Here is a 14,591-nt window from a genome sequence, read left to right on the forward strand (position 1 = left end):
ATTTAGGGGGAGGGTTCTCTGTGCCTCCTGGAGTTGAGGGCCCATCTCCTTCCACAGATTAGGGAAGTTTTCCACTATAACTGGTTCACATAAAACTTCTGACCCTTTCTCCTGGTCCTCATTTCCTGGGACCCCTCTAATATGAATATCATTTCACTTTATGGAATTACAGAGTTCTTGAAGTCTCCCTTCATGGTCTAGTAGTTCTCTTTCTTCTTTTCAGCTTTCTTATTTTCCAGCATTTTATCTTGTAGATCACTGATTTGTTCTGCCTCATTCACCCACTTTGTGTAGCCTCCACTTGGACTGCATCTCAGTAAAAATGTTTTTATGTTGGCCTGAGTATATTTTAATTCTTTTATGTCTACAGTAAGGGACTCTCTCGTGCCTTCTATGCTTGCTTTAAGCCTAGCTAGTATCTTTAGAATCACTGTTTTCAGTTCTAGTTCAGACATCATACTTATATCCACATTGACTAACTCCCTAGCAGTGAGTATTATCTTCTGTTCTTTCTTGTGGGATGAATTTCTCCAACTCCTCATTTTGGGACAAGAAAGAAAAGAAAACAGCAATAACAACAATGATAGCAAGGAAAAACAACAGCAAAAAAAGGAAAACCAAAACGAACAAAAAAACTAGATACTGGCTGTGTTTTTTATTGTAAGTTAAAATAAACTATATTCCAAAATAAGAAAGAAAAACATAAATCTAAAACAATTCAATGAGTGGCACCTGGGTGGCTCAGTGGGTTAAAGCCTTGGCCTTCGGCTCAGGTCATGATCCCAGAGTCCTGGGATGGAGCCCCAAGTTGGGCTCTCTGCTCAGCATGGAGCCTGCTTCCCCATTGCCTCTCTGTCTGCTTGTGATCTCTGTCTGTCAAATAAATAAATAAAATCTTTTAAAAAAACTATTCAATGAAATAAATAGAAAAAATAAATATATAAACATAAATTATGTATAAACATTACAAAAGAATAAAAAATTAATTGGAAAATAAGAAAATAACTCAAAAAATAATAAAAAGCTAAATAATAAAATTGGTAAGAATGTTATATAATGTGTTTCTCAAGAGATGAGACTTTCAGCCCTGTATGATCAGTAAACTTGTGAGTGAGCTGTTTGTGCTGACTTTCTGTCCTGAATTATTCTGTTAAGCTAATTCTCAGGTATACTTACCTAAGGGAACAGCTCCTTTAGTGCCACAGGGAGGCAGGCCTTGGTGTAAGCAGCTCCAGCCTCCAGGAGGTGGCGCTGTTTTGCTCCCAATAGGCTTTTGGGCTTGTTAGGGAGGATGAATATGGCAGCACTCCCCCCCATTCCAGGAGCTAAAAATTCATGCCCTCCCCTTCAGTGAGCCTTCTTAGAAAATAAATTAATCATTCTTGTATCCCTGTGAACTGTGTTCAAGTCTATCTTTGTGCGAGTTTGGTTTTTTGTTTGTTTTTTCGTTTTTGGTTTTTGTTTGTTTTTTTTTTATACCTCAGGCACACAACTGAGTTTCAAAACTCCAGATTGACAGACTCTTGTGAAGACCCACTCTGTTCCTCCCAGGGGAAGGAGGAAGGTCTCTTCGTGTTCTGTCTTTTGAAAAGCCTCTGTCAAGAGAGTGCTCAGACTACAATGCAGTGTTTTGCAGTTTATGGAACAGAGCAGAAAACAGAAATCTAGATTCATCAGTTCAGCTGGCTTCCTCCCTCTTATGCCCGGGAACTCTGGTGCACCAAAGCACTACTGTTCTTCTTGTGACCCCAGGGATCCTCAGACCATGCTGTCACATTTGGGAGTCTGCCTTGCTTTATCACCTAAGTATTTTTAAGTTGGGAGTATCCCCCACGTATCAGACTTCTAAAAGTTCTGATACTGTGCTCTGCTACTTATAATACTTTGCAGTTGCCTCCTCAAGCACACCCCCCACATATCCTCAGCTATAGCAAAATGGATTCAAGTCTCCCCACTTCCTACATGCCAAACTGTGGTGGCCTTTCTACATGCAGACTTGCAGTCTTTGATTTCTCAGATCACTGATTTCTCTAGTGTTCATAATGATTTCTAAAATTTTTAATTTTTTAATTTTTTTTTCTTTTCAGTGTTCCAGAATTCATTTTCTATGCACCACACCCACTGCTCCATGCAATATGTGCCCTCCATAATACCCACCACCAGGCTCACCCAACCTCCCACCCCCCGCCCCTCCAAAACCCTCAGATTGGTTTTCAGAGTCCCTCATGATCATCCCTCATCCAATTTCCCCCAACTCACTTCTCTCCATCTCCCCATCTCCCCATGTCCTCCATGTTATTCCTTATGCTCCACAAATAAGCAAAAACACATGATAATTGACTCTCTTTGTTTGACTTATTTCACTCAGCATAATCTCCAGTCCCGTCCACGTTGATACAAAATTTGGGTATTCATCCTTTCTGATGGAGGCATCATACTCTGTAGTAAGTATGAACCATATCTTCTTTATCCATTCATCTGTTGAAGGGCATCTTAGTTCTTTCCACTGTTTGGTGACTGTGGCCATTGTTGCTATGAATATTGGGGTACAGATGGCCCTTCTTTTCACTACATCTGTGTCTTTGGGGTAAATACCCAATAGAGCAATTGCAGGGTCATAAGAAAGCTCTATTTTTAACTTCTTAAGGAATCTCCACACTGTTCTCCAAAGTGGCTGCACCAACTTGCATTCCCACCAACAGTGTAGGAGGGTTTCCCTTTCTCCACATCCTCTCCAATACATGTTGTTTACTGTCCTGTTAATTTTGGCCATTCTAACTGGTATAAGTTGGTATCTCAATGTGGTTTTGATTTGAATCTCTCTGATGGCTAGTGATGATGAAAATTTTTTCATGTGTCTGTTAGCCATTTGTATATCTTCTTTGGAGAAGTGTCTGTTCATGTCTTCTGCCCATTTTTTGACATGATTATCTGTTTTGTGTGTATTGAGTTTGAGGAGTTCTTTATAGGCCTTGGATATCAGCCTTTTGTCTTCTCCCATTCTGTGGCTTGCCTCTTTGTTTTGTTGACTGTTTCCTTTGCTGTGCAGAAGGTTTTGATCTTGGTGAAGTTCCAAAAGTTCATTTTCACTTCTGTTTCCGTTGCCTTTGGAGGCATGTCTTGAAAGAAGTTGCTGTCGTCGATGTTGAAGAGGTTACTGCCTATGTTCTCCTCTAGGATTCTGATGGATTCCTGCCTCATGTTGAGGTCTTTTATCAATTTCAATTTTATCTTTGTATATGGTATAAAAGAATGGATGAGTTTCGTTCTTCTACACATAGCTGTCCAATTTACCCAGCACCATTTATTGAAGAGACTCTCTTTTTTCAACTGTATATATAATGATTTGATAACATTCTAGTTGAATTCAAGGGACAAGACAAACTTGGGGCCATCCTACTTCTCCAACACCTTAAATATGCACATACATTTTAACCACTGGATTTCTGATTTCCTTTGGGGGGGGAAAGATGTTAGGCCTGGAAACAACTAACTCAAAGTCCCCAAGGCATCCATCCATCGCACTGGCCCTCCAAACTTGCACAGGTGTCCCACAAGCCCAGGATGCTCTTCTAGCTTGAACATGGGCCACATAACCTGCTGCAGTACCATGCTGGGCCCCACAGACACTGAGATGACTGATCCTTGAAAACTAGCAAGAGCAAGCCTCAATAGCACCCCAGTGTTTACTCAGCATCCCTAACACAAACAGGCACTCTCTGCTTGTGGGCTGGAGTACAAGTTTTAGGAACAGACAGGTGCTGGATTTGGGGCTCAAAATGATTTCTAACTCACATTTCTTATCAGTTTCTAACCTAAATGACTTCTAGATAAGTACATTCACTTGAAGCCTCTGAATGCTTTCATTATACTCAGTCTGACCTTTGAAAACAAAAGGGAAGCAGCACTACTGACCTGTGTAATGAGCTCCCCTTATGACAGGTGTTTCCTTGCATTGAAATGTCAGCCATAATGCTTTCTTTCCTGTTTATTTGTTGAAATGAAGTTAACATACAATGTTACATTACTTTCAGGGGGACACTACAGTTGTGCAACAACTCTGTGCCTTGTTACTCGTTCATCAAGATAAGTGTGTTCTCCATCCCTTTGTCTCTTTCTCCTATCCCCCACACACCTGCCCTCTGAGAACCATCTCTTTGTTCTCTCATTCATTTTGTTTCTTAGTTTCTCTCTCTCTTTTCCTTTGCTTGTTTGTTTTGTATCTTATGTTCCACATATGAAATGAAATCATAGGATGTTTGTTTTTTCCTGACTTCTTCAGCTTGTCATTATACTAACTCTAGCCATGTCACTTCAAATGGCAAGATTGCATTCCTCTTGATGGTTGAGTAATATTTCATAGGTATGTATAGTGTATCTTTATCCATTCATCTGTTGATGGGCATGTGAGCTGCTTCCATCATTTAGCAATAGCAGATATAATAATAGCAGATATATAATGCTGGTATAAACTTAGGGGTACCATAATCCTTTGATTTAGTGTTCTTGTATTTTGGGTGTAAATACACAATAGTGTGATTACTGTGTTATATGGTAGTTCTATTATTAACTTTTTGAGGTATTTCCATACTGTTTTCCAAAGTAGCTGCACTAGTTTGCAATTCCACAAAAAGTGTATCCTCTTCATCTTCACCAAAATCGAATTTTTTTTCCTGTGTTGTTTATTTTGGTATTTCTGACCAGTGTGTGGTAGTATCTCTTCTTGCTTTTGATTTGCATCTCCCTGATGATGAGTGATGTTGAGCAATTTTTCATGTGTCTGTTGGTCATCTGGATGTCTTCTATGGAAAATGTTCATGTCTTCAGCTCAACTTTGGGTGGGATTGATTACTTGGTTTTTGGGTGTTGAGTTGTGTAAGTTCTTTATATATTCTGGGGTATACCCCTTACAATAACTTAAAGATGGAAATTGTATCAAATTCTCAAAATGATTTATAATCTATTTTTAAATTTTTGTTGTCAACATCATTTCAGCAACTTAGTCTGGGGAATATTTGGAGAAGTTTTTAATGCTCATGAAGATGGACATATACATTGGTGAACTGGTTTCATCACTTATGATATAATACTTAGTGAGAACTTCCACCATGAGGACAGAGGATCTTTTCAAATTTCAAACAAATGAACTCTTTTGAGTCATTAGCCAACAGTGGTCACATAAACAATGGGGAAATAACACAACACTAAAGACATCAGTCATGTCTATGAGGTGTTGATTGAAGCCTAGCATTTCTTCTCTATGTACAACCAGGTGTTTGGAGGAGTGTTATATAGCCTGAGAATGACTAGAACTGTGTGAGTGTAAGACAGCGGTAAGTCAGCCCTGAAATGTGTAGCCCTCCACAAGTACATCAGTGGAGCAGAACAAAGATACTCCAAAATTATGGGCTTGACTAAGATATTCTCCCTCCCTCTAACCTTTAGAAGCACAGTAACCCCTTGTCAGCAAAGGCTCTGATATTATCCTGCTTTTCTTGCAGTGTCTGAGGGCCCACTCCGCAGCACATACCGTCCCCTCTCAGACTCATTCTGGACATTTTCCTAGGCTAAAAGGACAGACCAACACCTGTCATGCCACAGGTGCTCTAAGATGTGATGTAAAGACATCCATGAGTAAACCAGTGCATCTTCTCTAATGCAATACAGACAAGCCTCAAATTTGAATCTGTGTCCCTGGTTGTGAGGCTGTCCTGTGGGCAGAACCAGCATGTCAGCATCTGGATCCTCGTCCTATCCCTTATATCCCACAGCCTAGCACATCCTCAGCCAAATGAGACATTATAAGTAAACTTGTATGGAATGAGTGAGCCTTTATGGAATGAATGAACCTGGCCTTAATTAACTGGCTTCATAATTCCCCACTGTGAAAGCATATCAAGGATTAATTATCAGTGTAGAATATACTCTGCCAGAGAACCAGGCTCCTGCTTCCTTGCTCAGACTCACAGCTTCTCCAGCACTGGCTCTCAAGTATCCCTCTTTTTCACAATAAGAATTCCAGGGATTTCCAGCAGCAAAACCTCCTTCACAATCAGAGTGATCTTCCTGCCTGAGCTTCTAACACCCCATGCCTCTGCTCAGCAGCTGTCTGCTCCCACAGGGACGCAGTCCTATCAGCACCTGCTAAGCATGCGCTTCACCAACTGTCAAGGACCATGCCAGGCAGCAGCAGGATATTGTCATTGAAGGTAGAAGCTATGACCACAGGGCAAAACTGTTCTGAATGAAAAGAGAATCAAGACCTTCTTTTGACATTTACAAAGGTTAGAAGCTAAGTTGTGAAAAATGGGTAAAAATGGTTTTATGAGGACCACAGCTGATTCATATTATATTATATATTTGAACTTTGCTATGACAAAATGTCTTCAAACTTCTTTTCACAAGGAAATATGTAATTGTGGGGAGATATGTGAACCAGAATTAAGTGGTGAATGTATCACAATATATACATAGTTCACCTGGTTGTACACCTGATAATAATAGAATGTGACTTATCAATTATACCTCATTTTTTAAAAATAAATGAATAATAAGAATTGGCAAAATGTGAAGTTGGTATCACCAAAAATAGTCACTTTTACACATGCACTTGTATGTGAAGAAGGAAAAGTGGAAGTCAAGGGAAAGAACGTTGTTGTTGAAAATCAGGGAAGACTTCCCAGAGGAGGGATTACACTGAATTATGTGGTGTTCAGGTTTGGGAGGGTAGAGCCTGGTGGGATGGCATGTATTATTGCATGTCTCAATCTGGACACTGCAAATAATCTTCCTTCTCTCTAAATGAATCATAATCATTGCTTTAGAGGCATGAAAGCCCTTTCATCCTCCTAGGATCCCCAGACTCTTCTTCTTTATCCCAGTCAGTCTCTACAATATCCACTCCTCAAGACTCAGCCCAGGACCCAACTCTCTCTGTGTCCTTTTCTGGTCACTCCACGCCCCCAGACCACTTTTTGCTTCCCATGGCTGGCATTTTAGTAGGTTGTTGTAGTCTCTAATCCCATTTATTAGTTTCTTGTCATATCATTTATTTCAGTTTACTTTGTGTGCTTTAATCTCCCTAATGCACTGAAACCTCAAGTTGTTAGTGGTTTGTCTAGTAAAGTATGAACATACACAGTAGATCACTTATCCAAATCACATTTTTTAAAACAAAAATAAAGATGCCTTGTGGTGGGTGTTAAGGAGGGCACATATTGCATGGTGCATAAACAATGAAACTTGGAATACTGAAAAAATAAAATAAAATTTTAAAAAATGAAGATCAATGACAAGTGTAACTTAAACTACAAATTACCCAGGTATTGCAATGAAATGCATAGTTGATAAGGCTCACCTTGGATTCTTCCCATGAACAGCAAAATATACTTATTTCTCCTTTTTTAAAAAAGATTTTATTTATTTATTTATTTCACAGACAGAGATCACAAGTAGGCAGAGAGGCAGGCAGAGAGAGATGGAAGCAGGCTCCCTGCTGAGCAGAGAGCCTGATTCAGGGCTTGATCCCAGGACCCTGGGCTTATGACCTGAGCCGAAGCTTTAACCCACTGAGCCACCCAGTCGCCCCTACTTATTTCTCCTTAAATTGAAAATTAAGGATGTTCCTCAAATTTCCTTCATTGTGTCTTCAGCAGAGCACTTTCCCACCATATAGTTTCTTAGAAAACAAATTGAGAGTTCATTGTCAAGGCAGAACAATATTGTCCAGCAACATGCTAATACTCCACTGTGAAGTGCTACCTGCATCAAACTCTCGCCAATGAACCTCAAATCTGAGAGAAAACTCAAGAGCAAGGTGTGTTTTTACATTTTATTTAAATTCAATTTCATTGACATTTACTGTATTATTAGCTTCATAGGTAGAATTCAGTGATTCATCCTTTGCCTATAATACCCAGTGCTCATTCCATCAAGTGCCTTCCTTAATGCTCATCAGCCAGTTACGCCATCTCTCCGCCCATCTCCCCCCCAGCAACCTTCAGTGTGTTCCCCACAGTTGAGTCTATCATATTTTGCCTCCTTCTCTGATTTCCTCTTATTTTATCTTTCCCTTCCTTCCCCATGTTCATCCGACTTATTTCTTAAATTTCACATATGAATGAAATTATATGGTATTTGTCTTTCTCTGACTGACTAATTTCCTGTAGCATAATAAACTTTAGTTGCATCCACATGGTTGCAAATGTGAAGATGTCATTTTTGATTGCTGAGTAATATTCCATTAGGTATAAACAAATAGCTGACAGACTCGTGAAAATACACTCTTCATCACTCAGCGTCAGGGAAATAGAAATCAAAACCACAATGAAATAACATCTCACACTGGTCAGAATGGTTAAACTTAACAACCAGGAAAATAACAGCTTTTGGCTAGGATGTGGATAAAGAGGAACCCTCCTACACTGTTGGTTGCAATGCAGACTGGTACAGCCACTCTGGGAAACAGTATTGAGGTTCCTCAAAAAGTTAAAAATAGAATTACCCTATGACCCAGCAATTGAACTACTAGGTATTTGTCCAAAGGATACATAGAGATTTGAAGGGGGCACATGTGCCCCAATAGCAGCAATGTCCATAATAACCAAAGTATGGAAATAGTCCAGGTGTCCATAGATTAATGAGTGGAGAAATATATATATATAAAATATATATATGTATGTATGTATATACATACATATATATGTATGAATGTATATATGTATGTATGTATACATACATACATATATATATGTATATATTTGATAGCATATATATATATGATAGCACTTTTAAGCTCCTCTTTCTTACTTAACAGTTACACTCCACCTGAGTATAGCAGAATCCAATCCATTTGGATGCTCCAAAGATCTCTCTACCCCAGATTTGGAGCTCCTTCCATGGCTGTTGCTCTCCCGCCACCCCAGAGTGCATGCTTAGCTGGGGCCTGCTCGGCTGCTTGCCAGCAGGGCTGGTTGGCTTGCATATGGGTGCAAGGTGGCTGTTGCTCCCTTTCTTTCTTTTTTTAAAATTTTTATTTATTTTTAAAATTTCTTTTCAGTGTTCCAGAATTCATTGTTTATGCACCACACCCAGTGCTCCATGCCATACGTGCCCTCCATAATACCCACCACCAGGCTTACCCAACCTCCCACCCCCCGCCCCTCCAAAACCCTCAGATTGGTTTTCAGAGCCCATAGTCTCTCATGGTTCATCTCCCCCTCTGATTTCCCCCAAATCCCTTCTCCTCTCCATCTCCCCATGTCCTCTGTATTATTTCTTATGCTCCACAAATAAGCGAAACCGTATGATCATTGACTCTCTCTGCTTGACTTATTTCACTCAGCATAATCTCTTCCAGTCCCATCCATGTTGATACAAAAGTTGGGTATTCATCCTTTCTGATGGAGGCATAATACTCCATAGTATAGAGTATTATGGACCACATCTTCCTTATCCGTTCGTCCGTTGAAGGGCATCCTGGTTCTTTCCACAGTTTGGCGACTGTGGCCATTGCTGCTATAAACATTGGGATAGAGATGGCCCTTCTTTTTACTACATCTGTGTTTTGGGGTAAATACCCAATAGAGCAATTGCAAGGTCATAGGGAAGCTCTATTTTTAACTTGTTGAGGAACCTCCACACTGTTTTCCGAAGTGGCTGCACCAACTTGCATTCCCACCAACAGTGTAAGAGGGTTTCCCTTTCTCCACATCCTCTCCAACACATGTTGTTTACTGTCTTGTTAATTTTGGCCATTCTAACTGGTGTAAGGTGGTATCTCAACGTGGTTTTGATTTGAATCTCCTTGATGACTAGTGATGATGAACAGTTGCTGTGGTCAATGTTGAAGAGGTTACTGCCTATGTTCTCCTCTAGGATTCTGATGGGTTCCTGCCTTACATTGAAGTCTTTTATCCATTTCTAATTTATCTTTGTGTATGGTGTAAGAGAATGGTCGAGTTTCATTCTTCTACACATAGCTGTCCAATTTTCCCAGCACCATTTAATGAAGAGACTGTCTTTTTTCCACTGGATATTTTTTTTCTGCTTTGTCAAAGATTAGTTGACCGTAAAGTTGAGAGTTCATATCTGGGCTTTCTACTCTGTTCCACTGGTCTATGTGTCTGTTTTGATGCCAGTACCACACTGTCTTGGTGATCAAAGCTTTGTAGTAAAGCTTGAATTTGGGCAAGGTGATGCCCGCAGTTTTGTTTTTCTTTTTCAACATTTCCTTAGCAATTCAGTGTCTCTTCTGATTCAATACAAATTTTAGGATTGTTTGCTCCAGTTCTTTGAAAAACTCAGGGAAATTTTTATTGGAATGGCATTGCTCTAGGCAGTATAGACATTTTAACAATGTTTATTCTTCCAATCCATGAGCGTGGAATGGTCTTCCATCTTTTGGTGTCTTCTTCAATTTCTTTCATGAGTGTTCTGTAGTTCCTCAAGTACAGATCTTTTACCTCTTTGGTTAGGTTTATTCCCAGGTATCTTATGGTTCTTGGCACTATAGTAAATGGGATTCATTCTCTAATTTCCATTTTTATATTTTCATTGTTAGTGTATAAGAAAGCAACTGATTTCTGTGCATTGATTTTTGTATCCTGCCACATTACTGAATTGCTGTATGAGTTCTAGTAGTTTGGGGATGGAGTCTTTTGGGTTTTCCATATAGGGTATTATGTCATCTGAGAAGAGAGAGAGCTTGACTTCTTCTTTGCCAATTTGAACACCTTTTATTTCTTTTTGTTGTCTGATCGTTGTTGCTAGGACTTCTAGTTCTAAGTTGAACAACAGTGGCAAGAGTGGACATCCTTGTCATGTTCCTGATCTCAAAGGGAAGGCTGTCAGGTTTTCCCCATTGAGAATGATATTCGCCGTGGGTTTTTCACAGGTAGATTTTATGAAGTTGAGGAATGTTCCATCTATCCATATACTTTGAAGCGTTTTAATCAGGAACGGGTGCTGTATCTTGTCAAATGCTTTTTCTGCTTCATTTAAGAGGACCATGTGGTTCTTGTCTCTTCTCTTATTGATTTGTTCTATCACATTGATTGCTTTGCAAATGTTGAACCAGCCTTGCAACCCAGGGATAAATCCCACCTGGTCATGGTGGATAATCTTTTTAACGTACTATTGGGCCCTATTAGCTAGGATCTTGTCGAGAATCTTAGCATCCATATTCATCAGGGATATTGGTCTGAAATTCTCCTTTGTGGTGGGGTGTTTGCCTGTTTTGGATATCAGGGTACTGCTGGCTTCATAAAAAGAGTCTTGATGTTTACCGTCTGTTCCTATTATTTGAAACAGTTTCAGGAGAATAGGTATTATTTCTTCTTGGAATGTTTGTTAGAATTCCCCAGGTATAAGTCAGGTCCTGGGCTCTTGTTTTTTGGGAGGTTTTTAATCACTGCTTCAATCTCGTTACTAGATATTGGTCAATTCCGGTTGTCAATATCTTCCAGTCTTGGTAGTTTATAGGTTTCCAGGAATGCATCCATTTCTTCTGGGTTGCTTCATTTACTGGCATATAACTGTTGGTAATAATTTCTGATGATTGTTTCTATTTCCTTGGTGTTAATTGTGATCTCTCCCCTTTCATTCATAATTTTATTAATTTGGTTCCTCTCCCTTTCCTTTTGGATTAGTTTGGCTGGTGGTTTATCAATCTTATTGGTTCTTTCAAAGAAACAGCTTCTAGTTTCATTGGTGTGTTCTACTGTATCTCTACTTTCTAACTCATTGATCTCTGCTCTAACCTTACTTATTTCCCTTCTTGTGCATGGGGTTGGCTTAATTTAATGTTGGTTTTCCAGTTCTTTAAGGTGTAAAGACAGCTATTGTATTCTGGATTTTTCAATTTTTTTGAGGGAGGTTTGGATGGCTATGTATTTCCCCCTCAGGACCGCCTTTGCCGTATCCCATAGGTTTTGGACTGGTGTGTCTTCATTCTCATTGGTTTCCATGAATTGTTTAAGTTCTTCTTTGATTTCCTGGTTGATCCAAACATTCTTAAGCAGGGTGATCTTTAGCTTCTGAGTGTTTGAATTCCTTCCAAACTTCTTCGTGTGGTTGAGCTCCAGTTTCAAAGGACTGTGGTCTGAGAATATGCAGGAGATAATCTCAACCTTTTGTATCGGTTGAGCCCTGATTTGTGACCCAGTATGTGGTCTATTCCGGAGAAGGTTCCATGTGCACTCGAGAAGAATGAGTATTCTGTTGTTTTAGGGTGGAAGGTTCTGTATATATCTATGAGGTCCATCTGTTCCAGTGTGTCATTCAAAGCTCTTGTTTCTTTATGGATGTTCTGCTTGGACGATCTCTCTATTACTGAGAGTGGCATGTTAAGATCCCCTAGAATTAATGTATTCATTCAATATGACCCTTTATCCTGATTAACGGTTGGCTTATGTAGTTGGCTGCTCCCATATTGGGGTCATAAATATTTACAGTTGTTTGATCTTCTTGGTGGATAGACCCTTTAAGAATTATATGGTGTCCTTCTTTATCTCTGACTACAGTCTTTAGTTTAAAATCTAATTTATCTGTTAAGAGAATTGCTACTGCAACCCTCTTTTGAGGTCTGTTGGCATGAAAGATTCTTCTCCAACCCTTCACTTTCAGTCTGGATGTATCCTAGGTTCAAAATGGGTCTCTTGTAGACAACATATGGATCTAGTCATTTTATCCAATCTGCAACTCTGGGCCATTTTGTGAGAGTGTTTAGGCCATTCACATTGAGAGTGATTATTGAGAGATATGTTTTTATTATCTTTTTATTATATTTATCTTATTATCTATATTTATCTTATCTTTTAATTATATTTATATATTTATTATATAATATATATCACATTTATTATATTAGATATAACATTATTAATTCATAACAATATTAATATTTATAATAATCAATAATATATATTATTATATAATATACAATAACAATATATTATATAATAAATATATTTATTGATATATATAACATAATTGATAATATTATTATAATTAATATAATTATTTAATTATATAATTAATACAATTATTATCAATATAATATTAATTAAGATAGTATTAATGATATATTATTGATTAATATTAATAATTAATAATTAATATTAACCAATATTAATATTATAATGCTTTTATATATTATATTATAATAATGTAATTGTATTATATCTATTATAGATATAATTATAATAATTATATATATAATATATATAGATATAATATAGATATATATAGATATTTATAGATATATAGATAGATAGATAGATATAATATATATAGATATGTCTATTATATCTACCTATATGTTGCCTGTGAAGTCCTTGTTTTCATAGATTGTCTTTGTAAATGTCTGTTCTATGTCACGCTTGGTTTCTTTCCTCTTTTATAGAACCCCCCCCTTAAGATTTCTTGTAGTGGGGTGCCTGGGTGGCTCAGTGTGTTAAAGCCTCTGCCTTTGGCTCAGGTCATGATCCCAGGGTCCTGGGATCGAGCCCCACATCAGGCTCTCTGCTCAGCGGGGAACCTGCTTCCCTTCCGCTCTCTCTGTCTGCCTCTCTGCCTACTTGTGATCTCTGTCTGTCAAATAAATAAATTAAAAATCTTAAAATCAATGTTTCTTGTAGTGTCAGCTTGGTGGTCACATACTCTTAAACCTTGCTGGTCTTGGAAGCTCTTTATCTCTCTATCCTGTCTGAATGTCAGCCTTGCTGGATAAAGTATTCTTGGCTGCATATTCTTCTCATTCAGTGCCCTGAATATGTCTTGTTAGCCCTTTCTGGCTTGCCAGGTTTCGGTGCACAGGTTTGATGTTATTCTGATGGCACTTCATTTGTACATAAAGAATCTCTTCCCCCTAATTGCCCTTAAAACCTTGTGTCTGAATTTATGATTAGTGAATTTGACAATTAAGTGTCGATGTCTTTCTAGACTCGTTGATCTTGGGTGCTATCTCGTTGACACTAAGACTTGTTCTATTCCCCAGATTAGGGAAAATTTCATACAGAATTTGTTCCACTATATCTTTAGTCTTCTCTCTTTCTCCACCCACTCAGGGATCCCAATAATTCTGATGTTGGAACATTTCATGGCATCATTTATTTCCCTAATTCTGTTTTCATGGCTTCTAAGCTTTTGTTTCAGATCTCCTCCTTATCCTTCTTTTCTATCAGTTTGTCTTCTAGATCACTAATTTGTTCTTCTGCCTCAGTTATCCTAGCTGTTAGAGTATTTAGATTAGGTTGGAACTCATTGATAGCATTTTTAACTTCTGCCAGATCAGCTCTCACTTCTGCCCTTAGAGATTCTATGTGGCCACTAATGGTCTTCTTCAACCTAGCCATTGCCTGGATAAAAGTCCCTTTCCTACATACTGTTTTTGTCCATATCTAATAGTTCTGTGGGAGTGGGCACAGTCTCTGAACTTTTCCTCTGTTGGGTGTTCTTCCTCCTAGTCATTTTGGTGAGAGCTGGTTGAGGGGATGTATAGCTGAATGTAACAACCATGATTCAGACAAGGTGTACCCTGGAAAGTTTCAGAGTAATTGGAAGTCACCACCAGGAAGAAAGAAAAAAGGAAA

This window comes from Martes martes (genome assembly GCF_963455335.1).
Source record: "Martes martes genome assembly, chromosome: 15".
NCBI classification, from domain to species: Eukaryota; Metazoa; Chordata; class Mammalia; order Carnivora; family Mustelidae; genus Martes; species Martes martes.